The 15,795-nt window shown below is 38.1% G+C and overlaps 1 protein-coding gene and 1 long non-coding RNA gene across 4 annotated transcripts in view; one reads left to right on the top strand and one right to left on the bottom strand.

The window, feature by feature from the left end:
• The window catches only part of CCDC148 (coiled-coil domain containing 148), a 280,255-nt gene that overhangs the window by 210,529 nt on the left and 53,931 nt on the right, over positions 1-15,795 (top strand). The window lies entirely within an intron of this gene.
• LOC112636178 overlaps positions 6,757-15,795 on the bottom strand; it is a 68,146-nt gene continuing 59,107 nt past the window's right edge. The window contains exon 5 of the long non-coding RNA XR_003122141.1: positions 6,757-7,194. This is a non-coding gene — a long non-coding RNA (uncharacterized LOC112636178). The remainder of the gene's footprint in view (positions 7,195-15,795) is intronic.

Genomic DNA, 15,795 nt, shown 5'->3' with positions numbered 1-15,795 from the left:
AAGGCTCAAAAGAAGGAGAGCAAGCCAAATACACCTTTATTCAATTATATCTTGGCCTTAAACCTATAACTAAATGGTACACTAACAACCTCATGAAGACCTGAGCCAAGAAGTTCCTAGATATGGAGGTATCGGAGCTGATCTAAGAGGGTGTATTTAGCAGAATAAAGATGAAGAAGAGCCATGGTGGAAGGAGAGGGAAAAAAAAAAACAAATAAACAAAAAAAAACTACAGAGTGGGTAGCAAATGTGGAAGGCCAAAAACTCAGTGAGCCCACTGCAAGTGGGGAATGGCTCAGGGTGGTATTGAGCATGGGACGTTTTGCATTCCCTCAGACCTGAGCTGGAGTTGTAGCACTGCCACTTGTTAACTGCGGGGCCTTGAGGGAAATTACTTTCTCTCCATTTCAGTGTTTGTGTCTGCGTGCTATTTGCATTTGTATGATAAGAAAAGGCATGTGAAGCAGTTAGCACATGCCTGGCACTTAGAAAGGCCGCAGTAAATGATGTTCTAATTGTTACTGTTATTATTGTTACCCCAGTGGAATGGTAGAGCAGATGGCCGTTAGAAAAATCATGAGAACCAAATAGAAAAGGTAGAAATGAGGTAAAGATAATAATAATGAAAGGCAGTGGTTTTAACGCTGGTTCAGAAACTAATGTCATGAATACATTTCTTTTTCTCGTTACCTGGTTACTCTTCACCTGGTAGCAGAATGTCTCTAGAGTGGTAGAACTCTACCAACACTAGTGACTGTGGAATCCTTTGAAAGGTCAAGTAAGAAGAAATGTTCTAATTACAGCATAGGGCATGCAGAAATAGTTATCTGTAGTTACCCACCTTAAACCAAAGAATCTTTGACTCATTTGTACATCCTGTTGTTCTAAATGGCAATCATCAACAAAATGTACTCATTAGCACCTAAACAGTTCAAACAAATAAAACATACACTAACTTCATAAGTTTCATGACTTCGTGACTTGCTGATCTTATTTTAAACTATATACATAAGTCTTCTAATCTGTGTTTTATTTTGAAATCCCAAAGTCACCTTTCAGAAAATACTATGGCTCAACATATTTCATTTACTGTTATATTGAGTATTGGTACCAATGTCCTGTGTGGCATTTGCCTCCTCTCCAATAGCCTCCCCACCCTTTAACATAGGATAATGGTATCAACTCCTAGTAAGATACATTGACAATAAGATTGTGTATGATTCCAAATGGGACATTAAGGGTCCAAACAAAATGATCATTCATTTATTCGCTTGTTCAATAAGTACATACCAAGTGCCTTTATTGTGACATGTATTATACCCAGTCCTCCATTCTCCATACCTCATGCAATTATAAGAGATCATCCACTCAAGAAATTCCCCCTTTCTGGTCTCTGTTTAAAGGGAGGTGTTTACCTGCTCTGTCACAAAATGATGTACAATTCTTAGGTCAGTGGAAGCTCTTATTAATAATGCAGAAGGATGTCTTTTAGCTTCAGACTTTATAAGCACAACAAAAAGAGTTAATAGAGAAAAACTAAAAATATAAAATGAAATGAACTATATAGAGTTTGTCACTGGTTAAATTAAGCATGCCTATGTATAGCAAATTAAATATGTATGCATATACATACATTCATACATGTATATGCAAATATATGTATATGCATGTGTACACACACATGTAGAGTGTGACTTTGAGATTTACTTCCTGCCTTTCTCAGGGAGTATCAACAAAGCCTTAACCTAACCTAACCTAACATTAACCTAAGTTGGGGCAGTTAGGAGAGTGGCTTTGTTCTCATCCATGCTTAGACCTCCTTTTATTTCCTGTTCCAGTATCATCAAACTGTAATTTGGGCATGTGTCTTCACACTGGCCCATGCTGGTCTGACTGCTTCCTAGTGTGAATGCTCTTATGCTAACAGAAGTTATAGTTTTGCTATAGCTAATCAAAGTTCAGGCCTTAGAGTATAGACTTTTTGCTGTGACTGACTCCAAAAGACTCTCTTTCTATTAATTTATCTGTTTCCATTGAGGCCTTTAATTGTTGTTGAAGGCATGGTGCACTGTGGGGACTGCAGGATGTGGGACTGTCCTCTGCAGTTTTCTTCAAATGCTTTTGACTGTTTGCCTTTCATCTCCATTGAATGCTCTGCTGTTGAGGAGGGAGAGTGATACAGATCTCAGGGCTTCAGGTAGTGGGAAAATCAGAATGTTGCCTGGAAGCCAATACATAGCAGAGAGGGCGCTGTGAGATGGTACCTGCTGGTCCTGGCCCAGGTCATCCATTTCTTCCAGGTCCTTTTCCCTCATGACTCTCCTTGTTAACCTTGTGTAACAGAGAGACTGAGACTTCTTTTAAAGAAGGGTGTGTATGTGCATGTGTGTGTGTGTTTGTGTGTGTGTGAGTGAGACAGAGAGAGACAGAAAGAGTGATCTAACTGGATCCCAGTTAGACAAACATGACTTAAACTATAAATATTGTCCGTTTATGTATTATGTTACTAGGGCCACCTGAAATGTGAACACAAATAAAAACACCATGGCAGGACTCAATAGTACAGTGCCATTCAGATGATCTAAAATTGGCTTATAGCACTCTTTTTACATGTTCGTAAACCTGAGAATATGGAATATAAGAACTCCCATAGACTTCTTGGACCACGGAAACATGTCTTTGAAGCACTCCGAACACCAACTTGAGCTTGGTTCTAACATCCATCCACTGAGATCTTTCAGAGCAAGCATCCTCACTGCAAAGGAACTTGCTGCCAGTAGAGCTGAAGTGTCCCTACTTGGCTGAGGGCTGCTCTGATGAACTGCTTCCTACCTTCCCTTTTGTGATTCTTTCAATTAATAACTCCTAAACATGTGATCTTGCAAAGTTTAAGGGAGTATTTTTTATTTAGTTATTAGTCTTTTTCTTTGAGAATCTGATGGAGTACTCCAAATATGGGAACTAAAAAAAGAAACCTAATTGGTAAATTAACTGTCAGGATAATATAATGGTCAAAAGGAGAAGATAGCATATATTTTTTGTAGATAGGACTCCAAAATAAACTGGGATTCAAACCTTATTTTCTGAAGATTTAATATTGGTTCTTTTAGTATTATTGTATGTGTAAAGAAATTAAGTAGAATAGGAGGTTTAATTATGCAGAAGAAATAAACTAGGGATCATCTAATTTTTAAATTTTTAAATGTTTAGTGTTCCTTGCTTTGTTGTTAAAATTGAGAAATAAATATTATTTTATTAAATTAACTTATTAATTTAAATTAACCTTATTAATTTAAATTAACTTTAAATTAACCCTATTAACTTAAATTAACTTTAAATTAACTGAAATTAACATTCACCTTCTAACATGAGACTGAGCATACGGTCAACTCTTGGTACAGTATATGAGTCAATAGGTAACAGAAAACGTGTGGTGGTAACCCACAGATGATAGAATGGTAATCCAAGAAGCTCACTTTTCGGTTTCAGCTGTCTTGTAAAAATAAAAACTTCCAGTAGAGCATCTTTTTAAAAGGTAGAAAAGCTGATAGAATCTTTCTACCCTCTATCAGGATGTAGTTTTAAGCAAAACCCAGAAAGAGAGAGAGAGAGTGAGAGAAGCCTGGATAATCAGGAGCCAGATATATTTGTTTTTCTGGGAAAGATTTCCCATTAGACAATTTTAGAGCAAGAATCTTGAGTTTACCTCCAGGTGTAAATTTTTGACTATACTTTCTGGCTAGGTCTTGATTATTCATAGGAATTTGATTTAATTAACAGATACCTAAACAGTACTTGCTATGTGCAAGGCAGTATTCCATGTTCATTTAATCTTCTTAACAGCCCTAAGGGGTAGATACTAATATGATCCTCATTTCATGAATGAAGAAACTGAGGCACATAGGGGTTATATAATTTCCCCGAAGTCACATGAACATTAAGTGTGCAGTGAGGATTTGAACCTGAGTGGTCTGACCGGTCTGATTTTAGACACTGTGCTATGCTCCCCATCATCATGATTGCTATGTGCTGTTAATTTTGTGATTAACTAATTTTGAGAAATCTCAGTTTCAAACTATTTACTTTCGGGTCACTTTAATGGCTTTGGTCCTGTCCTGGTTTACTCAGAACTATTCAATGGATAGGTAATTGATAATCTTAAAACTCTTTGTTGTTGCCTGCCTGCTTTCTAGTAGAATTTCTTTTGTGTTCTAAAAGTCCACACCACTTACTATGTCTGCCTCCCTATGCTTCTTAAAATTCTTTTAAGATTCTTCTCCCTGGGGTAATGAATTATGATGTCTAAACACTTTACAGGAAACCAGACCATTATAATTTGATCATAGTTGAAGTATCAAGACATGTGTTATGGAATAGATAAAAAATACCTTCTTCATTGCCTCCTTGGTGCCATTCTTTTGTTAAGTGGACTGAAGAAAATGTAACGATTTTGGTGTGATTTCTTTTCCTACTGACATCATATTTCACAAGAAGAGAATTTCCACAGGTTTCCAATATGACATCTGCCTACTTCTCAGAATCTGTACCTCTCCCCTCCCCTTACCTTTTTTCACAGTGCATGACATGTCATGCTCCTGTCTAAGGCTAGTCCCTCCATTTGTGCATGGAATCTTATCCCCTTTCTCCTACTCAAGGTTATCCCAATTTCTCTCCCACCACCATCCCCGCTTTTTCTAGCTCTTTCCAGGTACCCTAAAAATACACCATTATGGCCTCCATCTATAAACTATCCTCCCTCGATCCCACATCCCCACTTCAGAAAATCTCATCATTCCCTGGCCTATACACAGTGTCTCCAGCTTCTCTTCTCCCATTCCCTCTTGAACCATTTTGTCCCTCGCTCAAGCAATGTTGCACTTGCCAATGTCATTACTTACCTCTGTATTTCAGTCATCAATTCTTTGTCCTCACCTTACTTGAATTATTATGATAGAATTGATCACTGCCTCCTCCTTGGAAAACTTGATTCCTTTGGCTTCTAGGAAGCCACTCTTTCTTTGTTCCTCTGTCTTACTGGTATCTTCCTCTCAGTAAACTTGGATGAATCCTCCTCACCATTCCATCTTCTAAGCTTTGGAGTCTCCTCGTGGGGGGGCGGGGGGGTCAGTCCTCTCAGTATGTGTACTCTCTAGTGATCTCAACCAACCCATATGACTTCATATACCATTTATTTCCTAATACTAATTCATACCTCTGGCCTGGACTTTTCTTTTGAACTCCAAACTCACATGTGTAACTCCTCAAATCTAATATTGCCAAACTATATTCTTGCTTTTCTCTCCAAACATACTCTTTCCCTAGTTTTTCTTTTCTCAGAAAATGGAAATCTAGTCCCTTAGCACTCAGGTCAAAAGCCTTGGTATCCTCTTTGACCTCTATTTCCCCCATTATACCCTTACCTGTTGGCATGGATAGAAGGCTCTACCTTTAAAATATAATTAGGACTATTATAATAGCTTCCTAATCTCCTAATTAATTTATCTGCCCCTTCCCTTTCCGTTTCCACTCTGCCTTTCCAATCAGTTTCCCACACAGCAGACTGACCGATCATTCTAAAACTCACTTTAGATCATGTCACTCCTTGGCAGAAAACACGTCAATGACTTCCCATTCTACTCAGAATAGAATCTAGAGGTCTAGCAGGGACATACCTGGCCCTGTGTGATCTGCCTCCCTGCTCTGCTCCGATACCTCTTAGATCTCATATCCTACCCCTCTTCCCATCGTTGAGCTCCAGCCCAAGCAACCTACTTCCTACTCCATGAACACTCAAGCATATGTCCCCCTAAGCCTTTTGCCCAGGATTGGAACAATGTGCTCCCAGATGTCTGCATGAGTCACTCCTGCACAGCATTCGGGGTTCTGCACAAATGTCATCTTAGAAAGAAAGCCCTTGATGGCCCAACAAAAATGGCATCCTCTTTCTCTGTCACTATCTATTTATCCTTCTTCATTTTTTCCTCAGCACTTGTCACTCCCTGACATCTATTTATTGACTATCTTCACTTCCACTTCTAGAATGTAAGCCCCATGAGAAAAGAGAATGTGTGTAGTTTCTTTATTGCTTTAGCCCCAGTGCCGGCACAGGGCACTCAAAAATAGTGGTTGAATAAATGAATTCAATGAATGAAAAGTATACCACTCTCCTTTGATGTTATGGTATAGAGGAAAGCATGCCAAGCTGAGAAGTCTTAACAAGAGCAGTGACCTTGGCAAGTTATGTAAGCTCCGTGGGTTTTGCCTCCTTAGTTGTAAAATGAGGTGTTTGGATTAAATGATTTTAAAAATCACCTCAGCTCTAAGCCATGATTGAATGATTCAGGTTTGATTACTTTTCACTTTTCACTCTCTCTGACACTTCAGGTTTTGAAATACAACATCCTCAGTCTATATACTCCCTTCTTAATGAATAGTGAAATGAGAGAAATTAAACAAGATTATAGACAAATTCATTTCAGCAATATCAACATATGACACGATCATTATGCAATATTTCAATGCCCATACTGAAAACAGAGCTTCCTCCTAAAGAAGACATGACAGTTATTTTTTAATCCACCTGGCATTTCAATTAAGGAGGAGATAACTAATGTGTTTACCCAGGAATACTTTCTTGGCTCATCATGTTATAAGGACATGGGACTGCATCACAGCAGAAAATAGCTTATTGCCAATTTGAGTGGGAAGGTTTGCTATGGGAAAATGCTCACATAAGTGACCAAAGTGAACATCACCTAAAAGAGATGAATGTTATTTATTTATGCATATAGACATCATCTACTTCCAAACAATTTATAATAAAAGGCATTAACACTCTTGTGCTGGATATCTTCTCCCTGAGTCGTATCACTCTCCATTCTGCTCCGTAACAGTTTTCACAAATGGCTTCCTTGACCTCTGGCTTTTGGTTTGGTTCAGCCAAAGTGGAACATGGGAGATCAAGGTGAGGGAGAGGTGTGGGGTTTGGAGAGTTGTTTCTCCAGCTCCTTGTCCTGCAGGATTGTGCTGATCAGTTGTGTCCTTCACCAGAGGTCTCAGCTCCCGTCGGCAGTCCTCCTCGCCCAGCACTGCATGAGTCCTTGTGGTTGCCCTGCATTCCCACCCTCCTTTGTCAGTTGTCCGCTTATTACATTCTTCTTAACTTATCCTAATTTTCAGTGTGCCATCTGTTTCCTATTAGGAATCATTAAAAGAGAAAGTCAGTAAAAGAACAAAAGATGAGAAATTAAGGGAATGGGAATATCATTATGTCAGCAAACCAAGACTAAAGAAGGGTGTTGTAATTGAACATGGTTAAAGTTAGAGGGAAACAATTTAGCTCTTATTTGCTGATAGTAGAGAACATACCAGCAGATCAGGAGCTGGTAGCACTGGGAGGAGGAGTACAACCCACTCAATGGATAGCATTTTCAGTAGAAATTTTACAAGAGCCTAAGTCAATCCTCTTATGAGATTGCACCAGCCTTTATAAGACCTGTGGCATAAAATTAAATCATAATTCTTTGAAACTTTTCTATAGAAAATGAAACTGCTGCCACATGCAAGGTGATAAAAAAAATAAAAATGTTACATAGAAATATATATAGGATTCTTGTCATTTGACCTGATACAGGAATAGAATTTGGAAACTTCAGGAATGAATAATAGTTATGCCCCGTACGTGCTCCTCCCAAATATTAATTTCCTTGGCCAGACTTTATAAAAACTGGCCATAATATACTTACGCATAATATACACAATATGCTTTTGTAGTTATTACTATTATTATTTTTAACTTTTATTTAAAGTTTAGGGGTACAAGCACAGGTTTGTTACATAGGTAAACTTGTGTCATGGGGGTTTGTTGTACAGATTATTGCATCACCCAAGTATTAAGCCTAGTACCCATTAGTTATTTTCCTCATCCTTTCTCTCCTCCCACCCTCCACCTTCAGAAAGGCTCCATTGTGTATTATAAAGTATTTTATGTCCATCGTAGATAATTTGGAAAATGCAAACAAGCATACAAAATACAATAAAAATCACTCAAAATCCTAAACCACTGCCAAAAGAAAATTAATGATGTCTTTATACTCTTTTTTCTACATATCCAAGAACTTTAACTTAACTAGAATCACACAATATAGGTTATTTTTAACCAGATTTTTTTCTCATTGATCAACATTTTGCATATTTTCCCCTTTTTCTCCTGCTGCATAATTTTTAGTGGTTGCATAGTGTTGCATCAGAATAGTGTATTTGCAAATCTTGCAATTTGGGATCGTTGTATTGTTTCCAATTTTTCACCCTTTTAAGGTTGTGATGAACATACCTGCATATAAATCTTTGCATAGATTCCTGCCTGTTAATCCTTAAAAGTTTATTTCTTAATTCTTAAGATTTTTGCTAGTTATTTTCTTATTTTTATTTTTTAACATTTATCCTTCAGAAAAAGTATGACAATTTACCCGCCTAGTGGAGGTAGATGAGCTTGTTTATCACCTTGGAGATTGGTTGCTAAAATGTTCAAGTTTAGGGCACTGATAAGTAGCTGAAATGCAAACAGTTTTAATTGCAGTCTGAAAGGAGATCTATTAAGTTCAAATAACCAGGCAGGATGGTTGCCAAATTGACTTTCTATTTTGAAAACCAAGGATTAACTCTGGTTTCTTACTCATGTAGAGAGTTTTTCTATCTTTGCATAATAAATGCCCTGGAAGGTAATTCTTTTGAAGCCTTTTTTTTTTTTTTTTTTTTTTTTTTTTTAGACAGAGTCTCGCTCCGTTGCCCAGACTGGAGTGCAATGGCGTAATCTTGGCCCACTGCAATCTCTGTCTCCCAGGTTCAAGTGATTCTCCTGCCTCAGCCTCCCGAGTAGCTAGGATTACAGGTGCACGCCACCACGCCCAGCTAATTTTTGTATTTTTAGTAGAGATGGGGTTTCACCATGTTGGCCAGGATGGTCTCTATCTCTTGACCTTGTGCTCCACCCGCCTCAGTGGGATTACAGGCGTGAGGCACTGCACCCAACCTGAAGCCAATTTTTTATTCAGAAACTTAAGCCAGTCCTAGGTTGAAGCACACAGAAGCATACCATCAAACTACAGAAGAGATAATGTTGGCTGAAAGGTTTTAAGAGTAGGAATAACTAAGCATAGAATACCTTTAATCTGGCTTCCATGAGCAATTTGACCTAGAGATATACCAGGTTCCCATTCTCTGTTGGGATTAAATGCACCTCCATACCCCTGCATGAACTGGCTAAATGAACTGGCTCACTGTTTGAAAAGTTGCCTATCCAAATGTTTTTGGATTCATATGAGCTGATATAAGAAAAGTATTTTGGGCAATGCTATCTTTCTATGTTCTTTCTTATTGGGTCAGTTTAGCAAATGTATACCTTGCATCTCTCATCTGAAAGGTGCAATACTAGATACAAATAAATATGATAGTACAAGGCATGCTCCTTACCATTCAGAAGTTCACACAAAGTTGTAAAAATGTATGTGGCAAAATATAGATGATTGTAAAATTGATCACATAGAAAGAGGGGTCATGCTTCAATTGGTGGTGATTTTAGGGGGTGCAGGGACCATCATTAATCTAAATGAAGTGCATGGGAAAACTTATAGTAAAAAAAGCATACTTTTCTATTAAGACGTCCTGTTATGTTTTTACATATAACAATGCTATGTTATATGTAACATATATATATAACATATACAATGCTATGTTATATGTAAAACATACTTTTTGTGTGGAGTTGCATATTCCAGGCCAAAAGTAGAAAGGGGATCTTTTTAAATAATTGATGCGTAGTGATTGTACAAATTTCTGGGGTACTGGGATATTTGATACATGCATAAAACATGTAATAATCAAGTCAGGGTAATTAGGATATTCATTACCTCAAACACGTATCATTTCTTTGTGTTGGGAACATTCTGAATATTCTTTTCTAGATATTTTGAAATATACAATGAATTGTGATTAACTATAGTCATCCTACTGGTGCTATTGAACACTAGAATTTATTCCTTCTATTTAACTGTAGTTTAATATGCATGAAACAACTTCTCTTCATCCCCTGCCCCTTACCCTTCCCAGCCTCTAATAACCACTATTCTAGTCTCTACCTTAAAAAAGAATATCTTTAAGATGCAAGGAACTATCTAATTAGAATCTAGAAAATGGAATAAAAATGTGCTTTATCTTAATGGCTTATGGGGACTGGAACTGGATGCTTTGAACTTCATATCTTTTATGAGTCTGGTTAAGTGTTATGACTTCCTTCTGACTGGGTCACAGGTCAGAGATAATGACCTGACAACAATGTACAGAAGTCTATGTGTTCAAAGATTCAACATCACACAGCGTGAAATAAGAGACCAACTGTTTGCTGCTCTAATCCTTTTGTCCTAACTTTCTGCTTCCTATGTATAAATAAGAAGTTCTTATTTCATGTTGAATTTAATGGTTGTATAATATTGGTTCAAGTTTTTTTTAAAGTTAAACTTTGAGATACTCTAATATTATAAATGTTCTGTTTACAAGTATAGTTTTTAATAGGAAACAAATCTGAAAGATTACAAAAGTAAAGTAGGATATAAAAATGATCTTAGACTGAAAAGTAGCATGACATTATTTTGGCTCCAAAATCTACGTGGTGAATAGTTTCTACAGTTTTTATTTCTACAGTATTTATTACACTTTTACTGGCTTAACTTTATTAAAATGAACAAAATGTGGGATTGTGAAAATAAACATCTTACATTCAGTACAAATCAGAAGTATAACAATAAGAGGAGATAGGGGATAATGAGTGCTTGTTTTGTTTTTCTGTAAACTTCATGTGGAAGTAAAGAGACAAGCTATAAATTCAACTCTTATCATATGCTGACTTTCTGATTCTTCTATCATTGGAATATAGTAAGAATCCTTCAACAATCAGTATATTTAAAATCTCTGTCTCAACAAATGTCCCAAAGGACTAGTTAAATACCCTTAGTCTTTACTTCAGTTTGAGGCTTGCAAAGCTAATAATTCTTGATACATACATTGTAGGATGAATTAATTGATGAAAAGTGAATGGAACTGTCCTTAGGAAGTACTTAGTTCGGGCTTTACCATCCTGAAAAGAAAACTGCTCTTCTGGTTCCCATGCACAACTTTGTTATTCTTGGACCGGAGACCAGAAGAAGCTTCCAGTCACCTAAGAGTGAACAATTATACCCTCTTATGTGTTAGACATGATACAATGTACTAAAGATACAAAGATAAATAATGCAGATTAATATGGGAAATGCTATGCTAAGAATACACAAATAATGCCTTAGAAGGTACAGCTAGCTATGTCTGGAGGAGAGGAGAGGGAGAAAGGCTGAGAAGGCAATGCTAAAACTGAGTCTTTAAAGGATGCATAGGAAGGATTTACCAAGCAATAAGGCAGGGCAGAACTTTCCAGGCATGTAGTAAATGCCCAAATATATTGGTAAAGATCCAGGGGCAGAACCTCATGAAAAAAGTAAAGGAATGCAGGTAGTCAAAGAAAGGAGGGTCATAAACTATAAGCTATTGGAGTGCCATGGATGGAGCTACTGTTTTTCTAGAGGGCTCAGGAGAAGATTCAAGGAGGAGGTGGCATTTGTTCTGATCTTAAAGATATAGTGAGTTTGACAGGTGGAAGAGGGAAATTAAGTCATTCTAGTAGAGAAAGCTGTGCAGAAAAGCAAATAAGCATGAGAGTGCATAACCACATTCTCTTTCCTGTTTACATCCTCATACTGGAGACCTCATCCAGTCCTCTGGTGTCAAATACTGTTTATGTGGCCATCTCCTTAATTTAGGTCTCCAGCACTGAGTTCTCCCCTAAGCCACCCATCTGTGCCTTCAGATGTTCGTCTGGCCCCTCCACTTAGAGGTCTTATGGGCTTGTCAAGTGTTATATGTTCAAAACTGAGTTCTCATTTTTGTTCCTTTTCCAAGCCTATTATTCTCCCAATCTTCTATCTCAGTTACCAGTAGCACCATTTAACCAGCTGTTCAAGCAAAAAACCTAGGAATTGTCCTTGATTAGTCTTTCCTCCAATCTTCACATAGAATCTCTCAATGAGCCCTCCTGGAATCTCTCAATGAGCCCTCCGATTCTCCTGAAAAGCACATCTCAGATCTGAACACTTGAATCCATCTCCTGAGTCCAGGGACCAGCGCTGCCTTTTCCTTCTATCTGGTCTCCCTGTTTCTCCTTAGCTTCTCTACTACCCATGCTCCACTTCATATCCAGAGCTTTCTTTCTAAAATATTAGTCAGATCATGCTACCATTTGCTTTAGTCTCTTCAATGGCTTTTCCTTGTTTCTAGAATTATATCCTGGCCAAATCATCTAACCCCCATGCAGCTCTCCAATCTTGCTTCTAATCTTAACCTATGCCACCTGCTCCAGCTCCCAGCATATGTGAGGTCTTCCCCATCCAATGCTGTTGCACCCTCTTCCCAATGTACTGCCCTTCATCTCTTCCCATGGGTGTTTCACTCTCATCTACCAGGTTTTCAAACAAATGTCATGTCATCCAAATGTCCTATTTAAGACATTTAAAAGATACCTTCTACTAATTCTACTCAAATTTTTCTAAACCATCACTCTACTTATCCCTTTCTTAGAGGTTAATACAACATGTAATATTCCATTCATTCATTCATTTACTATCTGTCTCCCTTTCTAGAAAGTCTCAGTTCCACAAGGCAGAGGCTTCATTTCTTTTTAAGTACCAGTATCATGTGCTCAACAAATACTTGTTGAACAAATGAATGTCTAAGTCCCAAAGTCAATAAGGGTTTAATAGTATAGGTAAGGGTTAATAGAATCAAATACACAGAGACATCAAGTAAAATCATGATGGAAAAGGATATTTGATCCGATCCTTTGGAACTCACTAGTGAGAGCAGTGACTTTGGAGTGGAGCACAGAGGTAGGAATACCATGGGTGAGGAGTGAAATAGAAGATGTGCACATGGGAGAAAGCAAGTATGCTAAGATGCCTGCCCAAAGAGGAACAATGAAATGTATGATGCTACAATCTTGGGGTTCTAAAGAATTTATGAATTATTGTAATGGGATAAAATTATGTTTAATTCCATGTGAGAAGGAAGCAGCAAAGAGCGAGAAGCTGAAGGTACAGGGGAGAGGAGGAGATAGATGAAGAGGGGGGCTATGAAGAAGGTGGAATTGGGAATGGGATCTGCGGCCCAGGTGAGGCATTAGTCTTGAACAGAAGGAAGAATACCTCTTCTTCTGATGGGCTGAACATTAAGAAAGGTATCTTGTAGAGCTTCTATTTGCTCTGATGAAAGTGAGGAAATAGCAGCAGGTATGGAGCTGAACATAGTGAACAGGTTTTAGCATATCACTATGAGAAATTGAGAGGCATTGTCCAGGAATTCATAAATGGAATGCTTATTGTCATTGAAGATTCAATTGAAACCATAAATTTAGTACTAGTTCCTACAATTATGTCATCAATCAAATGGTTATTAAGTACATGCTATGTTTTAGACACTTTAGCTGAATATATCACAATTCTTGCAGCCTAGTGGGAGAGAAGAAAAGTATATTAATTAGCAAAGCTTTGTGATGAGAGATGCACTAGGGAAATAGCATTATATAACTGGAGACCAGAGGATGATGGGAAATGGGAGGGCAGGTTCTGGTCACAGAGTCTATTGCTATTATTCAGGATTTCCCAGTTGGAACTGTTTTCAATGATAATAGAATTCTGGAGGAAGAGAAAGTTCCCTAGAATGGAGGAAGTCATCGAATTATGAGAAAAACAGTTTGGAAGGCATTCAGACAGATGCTGAAGTTGTCTAGGAAGGTTGGAAGGGCATTCAGACAGGCCGAAGTTGCCTGTGTTTGAGAAGACTGTGACTAAAGTATCTGAATTCTTGATGAAAATTTGGGAGTGACTTGGAAATTTACACATGCCAATGAAAACAACAGGTAGAGGGTGATATATTCATGTGGTGTTAACACCAAAGGGAGAAAGAATTCTACATATCACAATGGCCTGAAATAGGCAGTTAACAATGAGGAAAATGCCCAAGCTATTCCCCAGCCAAATGGCACATAGGGTATCAGAATATGAGTATCCTTCACTCCAGAGAATTTCAGCAAAAACAAGGAAATAGTTTTCTGAAGGTTGAAGATGTAGGGAGTTTTACATATGATGACACAGGGGTTCCAGAGGGCTCAGTAGAAAGCACTGAAAAGGATTAGATCGAGAGAGAGAGCGAGCGAGAGGGGGAGAGAGAGAGAGAGCACACTTATACTATAGCAATGCCTGAAGGTACCAGAGAGTCAAAGATGGAAATAATTAGTCTTGAGATTGCAGAAAGTTCCAGGTATAACATACATCTAGGGCCTGCACAGGACAGTGTATTAAATGATCAAGTGGTGTCACAAATCTGAGGATGCCAGCAACCCGGGGTTACTCTGCTTGTGGTCAAGGGATTGTCTGCAAAAGAGCCACTGACTTTCTCCAAGGCCAATGCTGGGAGTAAGGAAATATTATTGGTCTGTTTTAACCCAGAGAAAAATGCTCTTTGATTTCATATATGTTCTTTTAAAAAAATTTGTTTTGAAGTAGCTTAATTTTTTTCTGATTATAAAAGAAATATGATTCATTGCAAAAATAAGGTGATGCAGAAAAGAATAAGATAAAGCTTGTTTATAATTCCCAGATGGAGATGACATAATCATTGCTAACATTTCCGTGTCTGTCATTAATAGAATTCCCTGGCATTTATCAGTTAGGACTCTAGAACACTCCTTGTCAATCAATGTTTCCTCTCTCTCCTGCACCCACCCTCTCTGTCACGCTCCATCTTGGGTGCTGCTGCCTTTCTAGCTTTATCTCTGTTCTCTCTAAATCCAGAGCTCTGTCATATCTGGAGTGGATATCACTGCACATTGGGCTTATTTAGTTATTCATTAAACATTGAACAGATGTTGCTCTTGTAGCTGCAGAGTTGCTTTGTTTGTGGCGATGGTGCTTGGGATGCTTCTTTTGATTCTCCCAGAAATCAGAGACCATGTTGGCAAGTCAGGAAACCACTTAGATTTTCCTATTCACCTCTGTCTCAGAAGAGGAAATGCCACCTTGGGGGTAGGGCTAGCCCAGCTTCTAGAATAGACCCCCTGCTGCCAGTCACTCACTATGTACCATTGAGGTACTCCCCTTCAAGAGCCAGTCTCTTGACCCAGGCACAACATGGCAGGCCAGAGTGGTGGAAAGGGCCTCTGTCAAATAAACATTCATTGTCTCATCCCACTGGGAAATCCTGAATAAGGGTTTCAGCTCCCTGAAAACAGCTCATACCTACTTCTGGTTTTCTCATTTTGCTTACATTTCTGGAAAAGGGAAGTAAAACAGGCCTACTATTAACATTGCTTTCACCTTTTTGCACTTGATAAGCCTGACCTTTATTTTACCACATAAGTCAGAAGTACTATATACCACAACCCTGCTAATTTGCTCTTTTCCTCCTTCCTCCCACCTATCTCCTGCCACTTCCCCAGAAGCATAAAGCTTTCAACATCCTGCTGTCCATTAGCATAAATAAACTAATGCTTTTAAAATAAAAATAGTTTGAATGCTATATTTGTTAAAGACTGCATTACCATAAAAAGATAAAAATATTCTTGAGTAACAGCTAGATCATATACTTTAGAGACAATAACATACTTTTATTGTGGTTCTCTGGAAAGTTGATTATTTTAACCATAGATTAAACCTTAGG

This window comes from Theropithecus gelada, chromosome 12 (assembly GCF_003255815.1).
Source record: "Theropithecus gelada isolate Dixy chromosome 12, Tgel_1.0, whole genome shotgun sequence".
NCBI lineage: Eukaryota > Metazoa > Chordata > Mammalia > Primates > Cercopithecidae > Theropithecus > Theropithecus gelada.
Note: the sequence above shows the minus strand (reverse complement) of the source record. Positions and strands in the feature narration are given on the sequence as shown.